The 18,299-nt window shown below is 35.9% G+C and overlaps 1 long non-coding RNA gene across 1 annotated transcript in view; it reads right to left on the reverse strand.

Annotated features, from left to right (window-relative positions):
- LOC107185141 overlaps positions 1-18,299 on the reverse strand; it is a 156,046-nt gene that overhangs the window by 17,867 nt on the left and 119,880 nt on the right. The window lies entirely within an intron of this gene.

Consider the following 18,299-nt stretch of genomic DNA (forward strand, 5'->3'; position numbering starts at 1 on the left):
AAAAAGTAAATAAATTTCCCATTTTCATAAAACATTAAATGTGATGGTTAATTTTATGAGTGAACTTACTTGATTGGTCTACAGGATGCCCAGATATCTGGTAAAACATTATTCTGGCTCTGTCTGGGAGGGTGTTTTTGGAAGCAATTAGCATTTGATTCAATAGACTGAGTCGAGATATTCACTCTCACCAATGTGGGTGGGCATCAATCAATTCACTGAAGGGATAAATAAAACAAAAAAAAGCAAAGAAAGGGAAAATTTTCTCTCTCATCCCTTAAGGTTGGATATCCATCTTTTCCAGCCCTCACACATTGGCACTCCTGGTTCTCAGGCCTTTGGACTCTGACTGATTTATATCCTTAGCTTTCCTGATTCTGCAGCTTGCAGAGGGAAGATTGTGGGGCTTCTTGGCTTCCATAAATGCATGAGTCAATTCCTGCAATAAACCACTATGTGTATCCTATTGGTTCTGTTTCTCTGGAGAACGCTGACTTATATAGTAAACTTTTGAAATTTTCTTATGACTCATTTGACACTCTATTGTGCTGTTCAGAAAATTTGTGTTGGGAATCAGAGGTAAAGTGGTATCATAATAGCCAAAATATAGAGGTCTTGAGGAACAAAAGTATGAATGAATTGCAATTTGAAGAAAACCAGAACTCCCTAGCATGTAGAGAAGTACCTTTGAAAAAAATGTCTCTACATATCTTCTTAGTGATACAGCATTTTCTATTCTGAATTCTCTATTGTGCCAATAACAAATCTAATTGTAAAATATAAAAAGATGTCTTAAATTTCTTTTGAACTTCACAATGAAGATAGGCCCAGAGATTTCTTCAGAAGCAGAGTGACTTTAAAAAGAAAGAAAAATAGACCCATAAGACTTGTTAGTGAATATAGTCATACACCCTTATCTTACTTCTCAGGTACACTCAATGTTATTTAACTCATCTTGTTACTGGGGGGTTCCAATCTCCTGTTTCCTATTAGAGACTGTCAGTATTGTCAGAATCCAGTGTTCTTTGTACTGGGGTTTTAATACAGTTCTAAAATTATGTTTCAACCAGATTCTATCTCAATGATGATTACTTCGCTTGTAAAAAGATGTTTATGATAAATAGAAACATTTTCCTCTAATTCCTAAATTGGTGGGGTTTCTCTTAATATCACATGTTGAATATACAATTTAAAGATTGTTTACAATTAATAATAAATGCTGCCATATGATTACATTGAATAAATGTTGAAGGAATCAGAACATCACCATTTGGCAACTTCCAAAATAATAACTGCTTTAGGTACAAATCATCATTGTAGAGTAAAACTAGTGGAGAAACATACTGAGCGACAGGGCATTTGCATAACCTCAAAAAACTTCCTCACAAGAGACTTTCTGATTACAAAGGGAGAAAAAGTAATTCCACAGTGGAAATGCTGGGCACACCAACTTCATCTAGGTATCAAAATTAATATCACCATTAATGGTGATATCATTCTCATGTGTTTTTTTTTTTGTTTGTTTGTTTGTTTGCTTGTCTATTTGTTTTATTGTTTTTGCCAAAAGGGTATAAACTAAACTGAATTGTGAGAAAACCTTGGCCAAATCAAAACTAAGGAACATTCTACAAAATCACTGGCCTATATTCTTTAAAATGTGAAGATTGAGAAAGACAAAAAAGAGAGAAGACTTTTGTTTTGTGTTTTCAGATTAAAGGAAACTAAAGTAACCTCATAACTAAATGAAATGTATGATTCTGGATTAGATTTTGGACAAGAAAACATTTTTCCCCTTTTCTATGAAGAACATTTATGAGGTAAGTGATAAAATTTGATTAAGATCATAGATTAGGTGATAGTGTTATATATATGTTGGTTTCTAATTTTGATAATTCTATTGTGGTTATATGAGAGAATGCTGTTATTCTTAGGAAATACATGCCAAAGCATATAGGAGTGAAAGGACTTAATGTCTGAAACTTCCAAATGTTTCAGAAAAAAATATATTATGAATTATTATTTATTTCAGAATAGTATATAGTATAGTTTTAGAATTATAGTGAAAGTTATATAAAGGTATGCTGTGCTATTTTTGCAACTTTTATGTCTTAAATTATTTAAAAATAAATAGATTTCTTTGATGATAATTTGACTAAAGTCACATATTGAGTGCCTATTATGGAACAGTAATGTGTTGGGTTTCTCATGAGGTATTTCAAGTAGTTTTCAAATGATCCTGTGACTAGGGCATTGTTATAACAATTAAATAGACAGCTGTCATATTAACTCATGTTTAGGGAACAACCACTTAACTAGGGAATTGTTCAAGTCACATAACCAGAAAATTACAGAGATAAGATTTGAAGTGGGATGGCCTAATTTTAAAAAAATATTTTTAATTGATTTTTGGAGAGAGAGGAAGGGAAAAGGGAGAGTGAGTGCAAAACATTGATTCCCTGCCTCTAGTACACTCTCTCCTGGGGATTGAGCCCATACCCAGCATGTACCCTGGCTTGGAATTCAGTAGGTAACATTTTGGTGCATAGGACAATGCCTAACTGACTGAACCATACCAGCCAAGGAGAGATGATGGCCTAATTTTATTTCCAGTATTCTCTCTACTATACCAGACCCTAAATTTACATTGTAGCAAATGACCACACCTTCTAAGAGTAATGGGTACCTTTAGAGATAAATGTATGAAGAGATATATCAAGAAATAGTTTTAATCTCCTGGGTCATAATATCAACACATCATTAGAATTATAGATCCCAAAGGTTTGTGCATTCCTTGGATAGAAACCTGATGCCAGTTTTTGAAGCATCTAGAAGAATGTGCACATAGTAGTATTTAGAAGATATTTGTTGAGTAACTAAATGAACATGATGTAAAATTCTTAGATAAGAAATATAAGAAAGGTGTTGAAGATCAGGGCAGGGAGATTATCAGAGGACTCTGATAATAACAAGGTAAGAGTTAGAGAAAATAGGGACCAGATGCAGATTTCACTTGCAGTGAATAGAAACCATATCTCCCTCTGGTCGGTCAGTAAGTACCGAGGTTGCTTTGACAATGTGTGTCACTTGAAGGAGGAGTAAAGTAAGACAAACAAACCCATGGTGAGACCCATGGCTTCTGAAAGGTAGGAACTGAAACAACAATCTCAACTGTGGTGGAGAATAGAGAGGAGACATCAGTTCTGAGGTGAGAGTTGAAAGGAATTACTATGTGCAGTGGAGTCATGGAGAATTCTGGGAAACTGAACACAGATATAAAAGTCACCCAATGGCTTCAGTTTTTCAGGATAGCAGAAAACATCATCACTGGTTGTCAATGTGCTAAATGAGTTCAGAGGTCAAGAGAACTCAACAATTTTAGTTTATTTGCATTACTTCCTTATTTGTAAGACATCTGTGCAATCTATTTTATTTTTTGTTATTTAGATAAAGCCTCACTATGGTTTTAAGAAATTAATCACTCAAATATTTGACAAGGTGGGATGAAGCAGACATGGTTTGCTTATGGAAACTTATAAAAGGTTGAATGCAGGGATGTGGTACAAATGAATGAATTTCAATCTTGTTGGATGCAGTTTAGATTATAGTTTAGACTTAGGCACAACCTTTTTTTTTATTGTTTTTAGGATGTTACTCTGTGGCCAGTGTACAAAATAATGAATATACTCCTTATCACTCTTTCAGGACTGGACAGCTACTATGAGTACAGAATCATTTCCCAGAGCAACCAATGAAGTGGCTCCTACATCAGGAAAATTTCCTGTGGTTATTCCACGCATGCCAAGTGTAGCCCTGAAGCTCAAGGTAGCACAGTCCTGTCAACCCCCAGACAAAAGTATGTACAAGATTTCAGACATGACACACTTTGGTCCAACTGGATCATGTGGCTGTCTTATTATTGTCATTATCAACTTGAAAAGTGAGGAAAAAATAGACTTTTCAGTCACAACTGAAACTAAATGATCAATTCATGATAAGTAATGCAGCAACCTATGATTCAAATACTTAGAGTTTCCATTTATTTACTAGTTTTCAAGTATTTCTGTTGGATTTTTAATCAATAGGTACAATACTTCAGCAAACAAAACTTTTCTAAATTTGAAAGCAAAAGCCCACTGAAATGAGCTTTGATTACATCAAGTATTGTTAGAAATAAAGTGGGAAGTATTACCACTTTAAGACACAATTTTCATGAAATAGCAATGCAATATTCCTTTCCAAGTTGATGAATAATAGTGTACTTTTGGATAGCAGTTCAGTAGTGCAGATACAACTCAGTGATATGGTCTGATTATAACATTTCTGATATCACTGACATTAACAGGTTTATCTAATGAAAAAACTTAGAAGAACAACAGATTGTGAGATATGCTGTGAATCTACAGACTTGGGAGAATGAGCTATTGGTCTTCAGTGTACAATTAACTGATATATGAACTCAGAAAGTCACAATGAATCTGTGTTTCCCATAAATAAGATGCAGGAGATTTTATAAGATCTCAAGACACTCCTACCAGATTATAAATTCTATAATTTGAAGGGTATCTTCAATATGGTATAAAGTGTTTTGAAAAATGGTGAAATGAGTTTAGCATTTTCATCTTAACAGGAACCTTCTCTCAATGTTCCATTCTTCCATTTTTACTGTGGATGCCATACACTACAGGCCACTTCCAGCCTTGTAAGATTTGGCAATATTTAATGCTTATCTTTGATCCCTTTTCACTTTCTATCCCTCCTTATTCTGCTTTGGATGCCCCATCCTTCTAAGATACTCAAGTAGACAAACTCTGTAGGTTTGTGCTTGTGCTTTTTGTTTTCATTTTGTTAACTTTCGTCCCCAAGGATTTTATAAATTAAACTAGAGGCCTGGTGCACGAAATGCGTGCACTGTTGTGTGGGGGTGGGGGTGATCCCCTTAGCCCAGTCTGCTTCTGCTCGTAGCGGGACCCTTGGGGGATGTCTGATTGGACATCCTTCTCACAGTCTGGGACCCTTTGCTCCTTACCGCCCACCTGCTTGCTGCTCCTTACTGCTTGGCTCACTGTTCCTTAGCGGGGGAGGCTCCCATCACCACTGCTGTGCTTGCCAGCTGTGAGCCCAGCTTCTACCTGAGCGGCACTCCCCCTGTGGGAGCACACTGACCACCAGGAGGAAGCTCCTGCATTGAGCATCTGATCCCTGGTGGTCAGTGTGCGTCATAGCGACCAGTCGTTCCACCAGTCATTCCATCAGTTGTTCCTCCATTTGGTCGATTTGCATTTTAGGCTTTTATTATATTTATTACATTTAAAGTAATAGAGAGAATATCGCTGGTGGAATTTTGGACATGTAATTCATGGTAGTTATATTTAGGAAAAAGTGCTTATGACTGTCTACTTTGAATCTCACTATAGGTGGGCTGACTGTGTCCCCTACATTTATGAGGTTATCATTAATTTTTACTGTCTCCATGGCTTTGCAACCATGTCTACTTACTGTGTGTCTGATATAGCACTATAGAAAAATAGTTCTGCTTTCTTATTATTGCTTGGTTATTATTTCACTGTGATATTTATCAAATGCCACTGAGTTATAAAGACATTTTATATGGCATTATTTACAAGACAACCAGAAAACTTCAATTTAGTAGATATAAACTATTATTCTTTCTTATTTTTTTGTGATGGTAAATAATATTCTTCATTTAAGAAAGTTAAACAAATATGAATTAATGGAAATAAAATACAAATTCCTTTTTATTAAAGCTGATTTTTTCCCTTTGGTATTTTCTTCTGATTTCTCATTACAAATTTTTAGCCTAAGGTCTATTGAAAATCATTCAAACTTTTAGAAATTTAGGTGTCAAATTCTTCTAGATGTATATTTTAACACTCCAGCCTTGTTTGAAACAAGAATCCCCTTTGGATCTTTCAGTGTCATGCTTTTAATCACTTTGCCTTGAAAAACTTACGTTAAAAAATTCTTTTCAAAAAAAAATTCTTTTCACTAAAAGCCTTAGATTTTTATTTTATTCTCTTTGCCCTTCCCTGTATAAATTTATTTCTGTCAGTTTATTTCAATTGCAAGGGGATACACACTATATCACAGGAGTTCCTTTCCCCCTTATAATACAAGATGTTTTGTGAGGGGTGGTGATGGCAACGAGCATTGAGACTTATGAAGCAATATGGAGACAGCCTCTGGGTGACTTATCACCAATTCCTTTCAGGTGTAAGATTTGTATAATTTTATATAGAAATTTAAATTCTTACTTTTGCACATCTGTTTCTTATAATAATGGTTGAATTGGGCACATTTTTTAAAAAATAGTTTATTATTTCTTGTTTTTTATTTTGTATTCAGTTATCAAAATGCTCACTCCATAGATATATTTACTGTTCTCCCTTTACCCAAGTGTAAAAATTGTGTGTCTTATTACCCTTTTTTCTTTAGATATCAATATATTATGTTAGATAACTAGTCATTTCGCCACTTTACAGGTCTTTCTTTGCTCAATTATTATTTCCACTTACAATTGCTCTGGTATTTCAGACCAGTCACTTTGCAGTGTTTTCCCTGAACTTGTTGTTTTCCCTTGGGCTTGAATGCAGTCAGTTTCTCAGCGCGGATGCACTTGGGCTTGTGCAGAAGGGACTCCTCTGGGTAGGGCATGCATGAAGACAATGACAGCTGGACACTTAGGCAGATGTGAGGTGGCAACTGGAGGAGGAAGCCTTCAACTCTGTGGCAGACGGACACGGTGAAACACAGCTCACGCAGCGAGGCATGGCTGTGAGCCCTGGGACATGCCAGCAAGGCCCACGGCAATAAGAACTCAGCGCCTCACCTAGAAATTCCAAAATAACAGCTAACTTCACTGTCTCTGAAGGCAAGTCTTTTCAATGCAAGCACAGTAACTGCTTGTTTTGGTATAAAGGGCAACCTTCTGTTCACAAGATGAGCAGTGCTTGCTGGTTGAGTACCAGTTTTCTTAACTCTAATGCTAATATTTATTCAAACTATTTTATATCTAAAACTAGAAGCCTGGTGCACAAAATTCGTGAGCTGGGGGGTGCCCTCAGCCCAACCTGCACCCTCTCCAATCTGGGAGCCCTCAGGGGATGTCCTACTGGTGGCTTAGGCCCCCTCCCTATAGTTTTCTGCTCTCTGCAGGGCCTGCCTGCTCAACACCATGGCAATGGGCAAGCAGGCCCTGCTGTCTGCTGTCTGTGGGGCCCACTTGCTGGCTTGCCACCAGCAGGACTGAAAGGCCTGGAGGATTTCAGGGGGCAGGTCTGGCTGTGCTGCCTGCCACTCCTCTGGTGGGACTGGACGCCACCATCTTGTGGCTATGGGTGCTACCATTTTTGTGATGGAGTGATGGCCAATTTCCATATTCCCTCTTTATTAGATAGGACTTTTGGTCTACTGCATGGTTACAAAGTCATTTAACTTACCACATGAAATGCTCTTACTTTTACTCAGTTAGTAAATATACATCTGATAGAATGATGTTATCACCTTAAAGACAATTTACAGAAAGATTTGAAAAAAAATTCTGAAATTCCAACTGTAAAATATATACTTCAAAGATACCTGCAATCAGACAAAAACATTGTGTATACAAAAACATTGTGTATACTAATAAATTTGGCATTGCAGAAATATTATATTTAAAATATAACATTTCATTAGTCTAGGGCTCAACATAAAGATTGACAATTGAAACTTAAGCTTCAGAAACTTAATGTTTCCTAGATTGTCTGTAAACAAACATGTATTTATTCATTAAAGCAAATAGTTATTGAGTATCAAATTTGTACATAGTAGTGGACTAAGCTTTTAGTGGGCTAGCATAATAAACAATGCTGTTTCTTATGATGCAATCCCTTTATTAGAGGATAAAAAACCCCATTAATATAGCATGGAGTGAAAAGGGGACAAATGAAAACACCACATTTGAGATAGTAAACTCAGTGGCTCTATGGGGGACAAATTAGAGTTGAATGAGTGAATAAAAATATCCCCCTCATGAGAGTGGCCAGCACCATTAGGTAGTGGCATGACTATCCTGAAGTCATGAGGAACTACAAAAGTGCCTGATTCCATGCTAGTGTCTGGGTACTATGCACAAATGGTGCAGAGTCCTGGATTAGATCACAATATACAAGGGTTCACCTTCTAGAACGATTCAGAAAACTTCACAAACCTGATTAAGTTCTCCCTTTTTATGAGGAAGTCTGTTATTGGGTAAAGCTAAGCAGTGACAGATGGAATAAGTTATAGGTTAAAGCCAAGGAAATATAAGGAACTACACTATATATATTTGCTGGACTCCCCATGCAGGCTTTCAAACAAGCCAGCTGCACCTCATTATGCAGGATCTATGGGTGTTCAGAACTTGACCTATACTTTTAATTCTTGGAGACGGAGAATACTCATATCAGGTTTGGTGATGCTGCAGAGATTTAAGGACTACCTCTGCTAGGAAAATGGCTGGGATCTCAATAGTGTCATATGGACATCATGATAACCATGTTGATCAAAGTTGCTGTAGTTCCACTCCCTGCTTCATGACCTATGGATAATGTTGCAGGCACTTGAAGGTTTTGTTTTATAAAGCCTTCTCAGCTCAATAGTACTAATGACCACATACAAGGTGTCCCAAAAAATGTATACACACTTTAGCAGTGATAGTATAATTTTGAAAATGAAATGTATTTTAATAAATGCTGCCTTTATAATTATTCAAAAATGTTTTTCTATACTAGTATTTTTGGGACAATCTGTATTTTAATGTTATAATTGTGATATATATGCATCGATCTATATATCTGTATCTATCCATCATCATCTATCTAATCTTAAAAATCTTTGCACAATGATTCTATGATAGTAGAGGCCCGGTGCATGAAAATTCACGCACTAAAGGGGGGTGGTCCCTCAGCCCGGACTGTTCCCTCTCACAGTTTGGGAGCCCTCAGGGGTGGGAGGTGACCCGGTGATCAGGGGAAGGTGATGCCCCATTACAACCCTGCTGCTGCCACTGCTGGCAGCGCAAGCCTGGGCCTGCCCTGGTTACCTGAGCCTCAGGTGGTCCTGGGAGGCTGGAGGCTGAGAGGACTGGGGGACTCCAGAGGCAGGCGGGCCTGGCATGCCTGCCACCCCAGCAGAGCTGAGTGGACTGGGCACTGCCATCTTGTGGCTGTGGGCACCGCCATCTTTGAGGGCAGGGCAGTCAATTAGCATATTCTTTCCTTATTAGCTGTGGGCACTGCCATCTTTGCGATGGTGTGAGGGTCAATTAGTATATTCCCTCTTTATTAGATAGGATTTCCAACTTTCTGTTTTAAATGACTGGGAATATGACTTCTTTCATCTGGGTTTTAAATTTATTATATTTTGAAGTTTAGGAGTTCTTAACATTTTCTAAACCTTTCAACTTTACAAGGTTAAAAATCCATGTATGTGTAAGTGAGTCATTACTTCCTAAGTCATCAGGAGACAAGCAGAAGAAAATACATTTTAAAAGATGCCACAGTAGAAAAGTTTCAGTAGGGCCGTGAGTAAAACACTTCGATAAACTCTTGACTGCTTCAATTTTCTCCAGTGAAACAGAATAATTAGATACCTGACATCATTTTGATACAACAAAAATCTGTTGGTTCTCTATGTTGAATAACAAATTTAGTGAGTAAACAAGTCTTCTATTACTTCACGGTTTCTGTGGCTGGGTCAGGAGTGTATCAAGGGTCTCACGAGTTTTCAGCTGGGTCCTCCTCCAGATTCATTCATGTTGTTGGTAGAATTCAGTTTCTTGAGGTCATAGGGCCGGGGCTCTCAGCACCTAGAGGCAGCCCTCAATTCCCTGCTACATGACCTTCTCCACAGAGAGTTCACATCATAACAGCTATGTCTTCAAGGCCAATAAGAAAGTCTCTTTGTCCAGTCTAATAAAATGAGGGCTTATATAAAATAACCCAACCAAAGAAGTGACATCTTGTTATCTTTGTCATATTCTACTGGTTAGAAGCAAATCATAGGTGCCACCTATAATCCATGGGAGGGCATTATAGAAAAGCTAGAATTATTGTGAAATCATCTAGGATGTGTTTACAGCTGAACTTTAGTAAAACAATTTTATAATAAAGGGATATATAGAGGGCTTATATAAAATAACCCAACCAAAGAAGTGACATCTTGTTATCTTTGTCATATTCTACTGGTTAGAAGCAAATCATAGGTGCCACCTATAATCCATGGGAGGGCATTATAGAAAAGCTAGAATTATTGTGAAATCATCTAGGATGTGTTTACAGCTGAACTTTAGTAAAACAATTTTATAATAAAGGGATATATATAAAAATATTTTTCCATTTATTTTGAATTTTTTCAATGTTTTACTTTTTATTACCATTGACATTCAATATTATATTAGTTTCAGGTATACAGGATTACAAATTATTGACTATTCTCTCTGTTGTACTTTAATACCCATGAGTATTGTATAATTACCAATTTGTACTTCTTAATCCCTTCACCCTTTTCACTGAGTCCCCCAACTCCCCTTCTCTCTGGCAACCACCAGTCTGTTATCTGTGTCTATGAGTCTGCTCAATTTTATTTGTTTGTTAATTTTGTTTTTTCAGATTCTGCATATAAGAGAAATCACATGGTATTTGTGTTTCTCTGCCTGACTTATTTCACTTAGCATAATACCCTTTAGGTATATATATATATGCTTAAGTGACCATTACAACTGAACGACCAGAACAGTTGGAACTATCAGACTGGTAGCTAAAATGTGCACTGACCCAGATCTTCCTTCTGTGGGGCCCTGGCAGCCTCGAATCTGGTTCACCCACACCCTGGGCCCAGACAGGAGGGAGGAGGGAGACCTAGTCCTCACAGAATTAGCCATTGGTTAGCTTACTACTGGGGCCCTGATAGCCCTGAATCCGGTTCACCCATACCCCAGACCCAGACAGGACAAGATGGCCCCGATTGGCCTTGATCACAGGCGAGGCCTAGGGACCCCACCCATGCATGAATTCATGCACCTGGCCTCTAGTTGTAAATAATGCTGTAATGTACATGGGGGTGTATTAATCTTTTTGAATTGGTGTTTTGGATTTCTTCAGATAAATAACTAGAAGTGGGATTGCTGGGGTATATGGTAGTTCTACTTTTAATTTTTTGAGGAAAATCCATAATGTTTTTCATTTATAATAGAGATTAGCATAGGAAATGTCATAAGAAAACTAGAGCTAAGATGCAGAGAAATTAGAATTATACCTCATGGCATTTCCTAATTATACACATATAGAATTGTTTGTATCCTGATATTTGGTGACAATGTGCTCAATGAAATATTTTTAAAATTCTGATATATATTGTTTAACCCTATGAACAATATTTTGTTTGAATGTCAGTGGACATTTAGGAAGGGAATTGGTTAAGTTTAATTTCTATTACTGTGCTTTAGAAGTTTGTTTCCTCTTTTTGTTTCTGCTTATAGTTCCTGTAGAGAAAAAACAGAACAAAAACAAACTCTATTTAGTTACCACTTTCCATGTTTTAGTAAAATATTTCTTCTGTGTGTGCAAATTTTGTAGAATTCATGTATTTTAAATGATATTTATTTATCTGTTTATTTACTTTCTTATGCTAACATATGAGAAGAGGTCTGCAGGCAAGATCAACAAACCCTCTAGGCCATAGGCCATGTGTATGAAGCAATCATCATAAATTACTTTTCAAAACAGAGGTTGTACATGCTGTAACTTACCTTGATCTCCAGGGATGTTTTTTCCTTTATATTTCAATATTCCTTCTTAGTTTGTTAAGCAAATGAATATTGTTAAGCATTTCTCCAAAACTTTACTTTTGAACTTGGGGTTTGCTTTTAAACAAATCCTAACAATTGTCATGAATGATTGTATACAATTTTACCTATTGATATTTGAGAATAGTGCAAAAAATAGTGATAGGAATAGAAAGTATTTTCTCCATGTTTTCTGAAATTGTTTGGTCATAACAATGAATATAGAAAATGGTGTATTTGGGGCTCTGAGAAAATACGCTGGTGTTAATGCACTTAAAACTCTTTGCCTTGACTCTAGACTATGATTTCCAGTAGAGATACTAGTTATCATCTACAGTTCTTTGCTAACCCCTGGTATGCAATTTAGTTCTTTAGAATGCTGCTCTGTATTCAGATGTCTTGGTAACATTTACATGATTTCAAAGCAATGTTCTATTTCTTGAAAGTCAAACAAAACTGATGTGACAGACAGTTTTTGTGTGATTTTTCTTCCTGTGTCAATAGATATTAGATGAGATTTTGATGACAAAAGTATAGACAGAAAAAAGGGTGTAACTATCCACAATTTTAAAAAAATAAAGTTTAATGTCTTTGAAAATTAAAGATGTATATATTCAAGTTTTTAAATTGTTTTTGCTATATTTCTCGTAAGAGGGCAATACTTGAAATAAACAGGTTATTATATCCTAATTGTTTCTCCTTTGAAAAAAGTTTACTTTTCATCTTATTTCAAGCTTTCTGCCCTTTCTCATTTTAATTCAGATCTATGTCACTGTGTCATCCTCAGACAACTTTCTTGGAAGCAATCTATAGCCACTGTGAATGGTATAGTTTGGAGCCGTTATTTTTTTTTTCTTAACCTCCAAAGTTGACTTAGAATTTGACATTTAAAATTAAAATCATCATTCTTTTTAATCCAAATTTTCCTCTGCTACTTCCAATAATACTAAACTACTCCTTATCATCATCATCATCATCATCATCATCATCATCATCATCATCATCTCCAGAATGCATTGAAATTCTTCTCCCCTGACCCAATCTTATACTTACTCTCTTTTTAAACTTTTGCAATGTCATCCCAGGAAATACTGCTTCATAGTGATTACTCCCTATGTCCTTCTTTATTTTCTTTCTTCTCAGGCTTATCTTCCTATACCTGGCTCTTAAATGTTTGAATTTCTTAGAGCTTAGTCTAGCATTTCTTCTATTGTTACTCCATATTCTTTTTCTAGGCAACCTCATCCATTCCATAGCCTGAGTGTCACATACAAAATGATGACCCTAAATATTTATCTCCAACTCAATCCTCTTCACTGAGTTTTAGACCTGTCTGACAGCTAACTTAACATAGCTACTTGACAGTCTCAAAGCATCTCAAATTCATAAGGTAGAAATCTAAACTCTTTATCCCAAACTATTGCCCACTTTGAAAAATGACATCTTAATTTATTTGTTAAAAAAAAGAACACTGAGAACAATTTCTGATTCCTTCACTCCTTCACTCCCTCAACTGCAGTATCAAAACCAATCTATTTTACTAAATATTTTATGAATCAATCTAGTTCTTTTTATCTCCACCATGATAATCCAGATTACCCTTCTCATTTGCCTATGTACTAGTCAGGGTTCTCTCTCTCTCTCTCTCTCTCTCTCTCACACACACACACACACACACACATTGAGGATATGCCATGTCATCTGCAAGATGGAGAATCAGGAAAGCAAGTGGTGTAATTCAGTCTGAATCAAAAGATGTGAGACACAGGGAAGTTATAAATCTCAATCCAAGTACAAAGGCCTGAGAATTAGGCCACTAATGATGTAAACCCCAGTTTGAATTCAAAGGCCTGACAACCAGGAACAGAAATATCTGAGAGGAGGAGAAGATGGATGTTCCAACTCAAACAGAGAGCAAATTTGTCCTTGGTCTGGGTTTTTAATCTATTTAGCTTCTCAACAAATTGTGTGATGCCCGCTAACATTGGTGAGGGTGATCTTCTTTACTCAGCCTACCAATTGAAATACTAATCTCTTCCATAAATGCCCTCACAAACACACTGAGAAATAATGTTTTACCAGCTATCTGGCATCCCTGAGCCCAGATAAGTTGGGACATGAAATTAACCAACACAGCCTAGAATACATAAGTGACCAATAACAGTTCTCTCCATATCCTGTCTTTCCCCTGCAACCTAAATTTTAAAATACCAATCAAGAGACACTTGCTAAGCTTAAAAATTTTTAATGAGATATCATTGATCTTAGGAAAAAGGGGCCCAAATCTTTATAATAGTTGAGAAGAACCCAATAGTCTGACTCGTTACTACTCCTGCAGTCTCCGGCCTCCCACCTGGGTTTCTGGTTTTCACTACATTGACCTTGATTCCCTGGGATCTTCCTGTTCATTTCAACCACGGGGTTTTGTATACACTATTTTTCTCTGGAAGACACATCTCCTTAGTCCTCCCTCTTAACTTATTTATTCTTAATATAACAGCCAATTATTTTTTCAGGAAGCTTACAGTGACTTCCAGTATCAGTCAGCAGTATGTGATATATTCCTCATATAACTGTGATTATTTCCCTCAGTAAGTCTATCTCCATTCATGATTATATGTCACCGCTGTGATTATATGATTAATGTATGACTCCCTACTATGTTTTGGTTTATTGATAATAGGTACCATGTACTTTTTTAATCTTTTATTTTTCCCCCATCACTATTTAGCATCCCCCATACCCTTTTCTACCTCCCTCCCCCTGAGATGGTGTCTGTGTGCTCATCATTATACCATCAGCACATAGAATAAGGACCATTACATTATATAGACATTCTATAAATATTTTATCATTAATAAATTAGTTTAGAAGATGATGCAAATTAGAGGGTCAGCTACTTAAATGAAGGTAAACTAATTCGGAAGAAAAATTAGCTGGCAAGAAAAAAGTAATTATTAAATTCATCTCCTGATGCAAAATGATTTTTGGCTTTTTCTACTTTGTTCCAATATACCAGTGTCCATTAAGGTTGGGTCTATATTGGTGATTTTTAAGTAGGGCAGAATAATAAAGAATTAGCAGAGGAGGTTTTTTTTTAAAGTTTTTCCCTTATCTATGCCTCTACAAAATAACATAATCTTGCTGTGAGGTGTAATGAGGTGGGGAATAGGGAAAGTGACTGAGAAATCTATTGCTTTAGGGTGCTTGATAAATAATCCATATGTCAATGAATAAGATATAAAGACAACCATTTGAGAAACGGGATCAAATTACCCTGTAAGCAAATAATTGTTATATTTAACTACTCAAAACCATTAAATTACAGGAAGGTGTGTGTGTATGAATGTGTGAGTACTGAACACAGTACTGTAATGCTGTAGGTTACAGCATGAGCAGGGAGTGGTGAGTTGAAATTGGTTGTATAAACATAGATCTGATCATTGATAGTCATCTTAAGGAGCCACTAACGGATTTTCAATAGGGAAGTAATAAAGTAAATTTTGCTAAGAATTCCTGATTCTAGCTCAGTATGGCTAGTGTGAGATAGATGTAGAAGGTGATGCTTCAGAATTACATGATGGATTTAATCAAATTACCTAAGCCTCTAAACATATAGGATGTTTGAAATAGGTGGAAATGTGTTCCACCTTTGAGATATGGTGAGGTTAAAAAGTTATTGATCTTTGGGAACCATTTAAAAATTTTATCCCTCCATTGGCTGAATGGAGATAGGATTGAGAAAATAGAGACCATTTGTTTATCCCACAGACATTTGTTGAGGGTCACCGTATGCTAATTAATATGCAGCTACTGCCACATCCATGACATATTTTAATATATCTGCCTTCATGGAGCTTGCATCTTCATGAGAAGATAAACAATAAACAAGTGAACTTATATAAGTGAAATTTCACATTGTGATACATGCAATGAAAGGAATAATGAGACTATTGTTACTGAGAATAATAGGAAGAAGTCAGGACTTCTTTATAAAAGGTCTTTAAGGAGAACAAATGTCTATTCTTGTCATTGAAGGACAAAAATCCATAGGAAAAATGTGTTCAGAATGAACGCAAGCTTAAAGTTCAGCAGAGGAAGAGAGTTTACTATACTCTAATAACTGAAAAGCCATTATAGCCTGTGACACATTGACCTGGAGCTGGAGATCCAGGGAGCAAATGTTGTGTACTGAGGCAGAAGTTGATCAAGAGCCTGGCCAGTGGGTTTAGTTCAAGGTGACCAGTGCATATTAATGTCTAAGTGCAAGAAACAGCCACAGAAAAGTTTTCAGCCGTGTAACAATTGCTGTTTTAGCTTCTGTGTGGAGAGTGATTTGAAAAGGGTAGGAGCAGAAGAACAAAAATCAGTATGGGAATTATTTCAGAATGCCAGGAAAATTATGAAAATGGTTTCAGCCACAGTGGAAAGACTGGCAGTGTGACTCAGTGGTTGAGTATTAACCTATGAATCAGGAAGTCATGGTTCAATTCCTGGTCAGGACACAAGTGTAGGTTGCCTCTTTGATCTCCAGTTGGGGGCATGCAGGATGCAGACAATCAATGATTCTCTCTCATCATTGATGTTTCTATCTCTCCCTCCATCTCCCTTCCTCTCTGAAATCAATAAAAATATAGTTTAATAAAAGAAAAATAGATGGTAGGTCAAGAAATGGCAGGATTAAAAGTGGGAAATGGGTATAATAGCTAAAATAGCCTTACTTCATTGAAGTGGAATTTTGTTTTACAGAATGAGGTAAAATGATATGGAAGTAACAGGATAGCAATAAGAACAGATACAGAAAAAAAAAAGAACAGATACTACATCTCCTTATAGAGACTGAAAAAAACAACACACAAAATACCCTGTACTTGAAAGGGCTAAAAAAAATAGTGACTTCAAAAAATATTCTGGTCAGAATTCAATCAAAATGTAAGGATTTTTCAATAAGTAATAATCCATTCTGTCTCATAAAACTTACATATACATTCAGGGTAATATTAGTAAATATAGATATCAAAAATATAATAAAGATTTTTGTCAGGAAATAGAAGGTTGTGAATTGTGCTAATACAAGTTTTGGTAATACAAAATGAGTGCTAGAGATAAAAGTAGAAATGGGGTGACTTCAGTAAATTTTTGCTTTAATTAAGCAAGAAAAGATGAGGACTACACTTGGTCATTTACTATAAGAAGAGAATGAGTTTAAAGGTGTATTTTAGAGATTTACTTTGTCAAGAGTTGGTGATGTGGGATGTCAGAAAAGAAGGGGAATTAAAAATGACTTTAAATTTCTCCTTATCTAACTGGGTAATTGGTATAAGTTTACATTTAAAATATAGGTATAGAAAAAGATTGAGGAAATGAAGATAATGAATTCAATACTTGATATGTTGATTCTTTAAAAACAACAGAGTATTAAGATATAATTTACATGAAATAAAATGATTCTCTTATGAGGTGTACAATTTTATGGCTTGACAAATATATGGTCTTATAACCACTATTAAAATCAAGTTAAAGAAGACATTCATTACTTGATATATTTTCTTATGTCCTTTTATAGTAAATCCCTTTTATAGTCACTCAACATCTGGAGAACACTAAACTGTTTTCTGTCTCTAAACTTTTGTTTTCCCAGAATGTCATAAAAATAGAATCATATAGTATACAAAGTTTTGTGTCTAACTGCCTTCACTGAGCATGATGCTTTTGAAACCGATGGATGCTGTATGAGCATTTTTAGAAGATGAGTAATATTTCACTATATATTTAGATTATAATTTGTTTATTCATTCTATAGTTAATATTTTTTCCAGTTTTTAGTGGTTATAAATAAAGATAGCATAAACATTCATGAAAAGGTCTAATCTTAGAAAGAAAACTTGATCTGGGCTTAGTAAACCTTTAAGAGCTACCTATAAGCTTATGTGAAAAACATAAAATCTATGAAGTATGTGTAGAGAAAATGAGTAAAGGATCAACAAAAGAAATCCCTAGAAAATAAGCTTTTTTAAAAAAATGAAATCTTTATTGTTGAAAGTATTACATATGTCCCCTGTTCTCCCCAGTGATCCCTTCTAGTTAGCCCCTGTCCCCTGCCGTAGGCCTTTACCATCCTATTGTCTTTATAGGTGGGTTATGCATATATACATTCAATTTCTTTGGTTGACCACCTTCCCTCTGAGATTGCATAGTCCGTTCCATGCTTCTGTGTTTCTGGCTCTATTTTGTTCACCATTTAAATTTGTTCATTAGATTCCACATATGAGTGAGATCATATGATAGTTGTCTTTCTCTGACTGGCTTATTTTCCTTAGCACAGTACTCTCCAGGTTCCTCCATGCTGTCTCAATGGGTAAGAGATCCTTCTTTTTTAAAGCTGCATAGTATTCCATGGTGTAAATGTACCACAGCTTTTATTATTAATTAATTAATTTATTTTTTATGAAGATATTACATATGTGTCCTTATC

This window comes from Myotis davidii, unplaced genomic scaffold (genome assembly GCF_000327345.1).
Source record: "Myotis davidii unplaced genomic scaffold, ASM32734v1 scaffold488, whole genome shotgun sequence".
In the NCBI taxonomy this organism is placed as follows: domain Eukaryota; kingdom Metazoa; phylum Chordata; class Mammalia; order Chiroptera; family Vespertilionidae; genus Myotis; species Myotis davidii.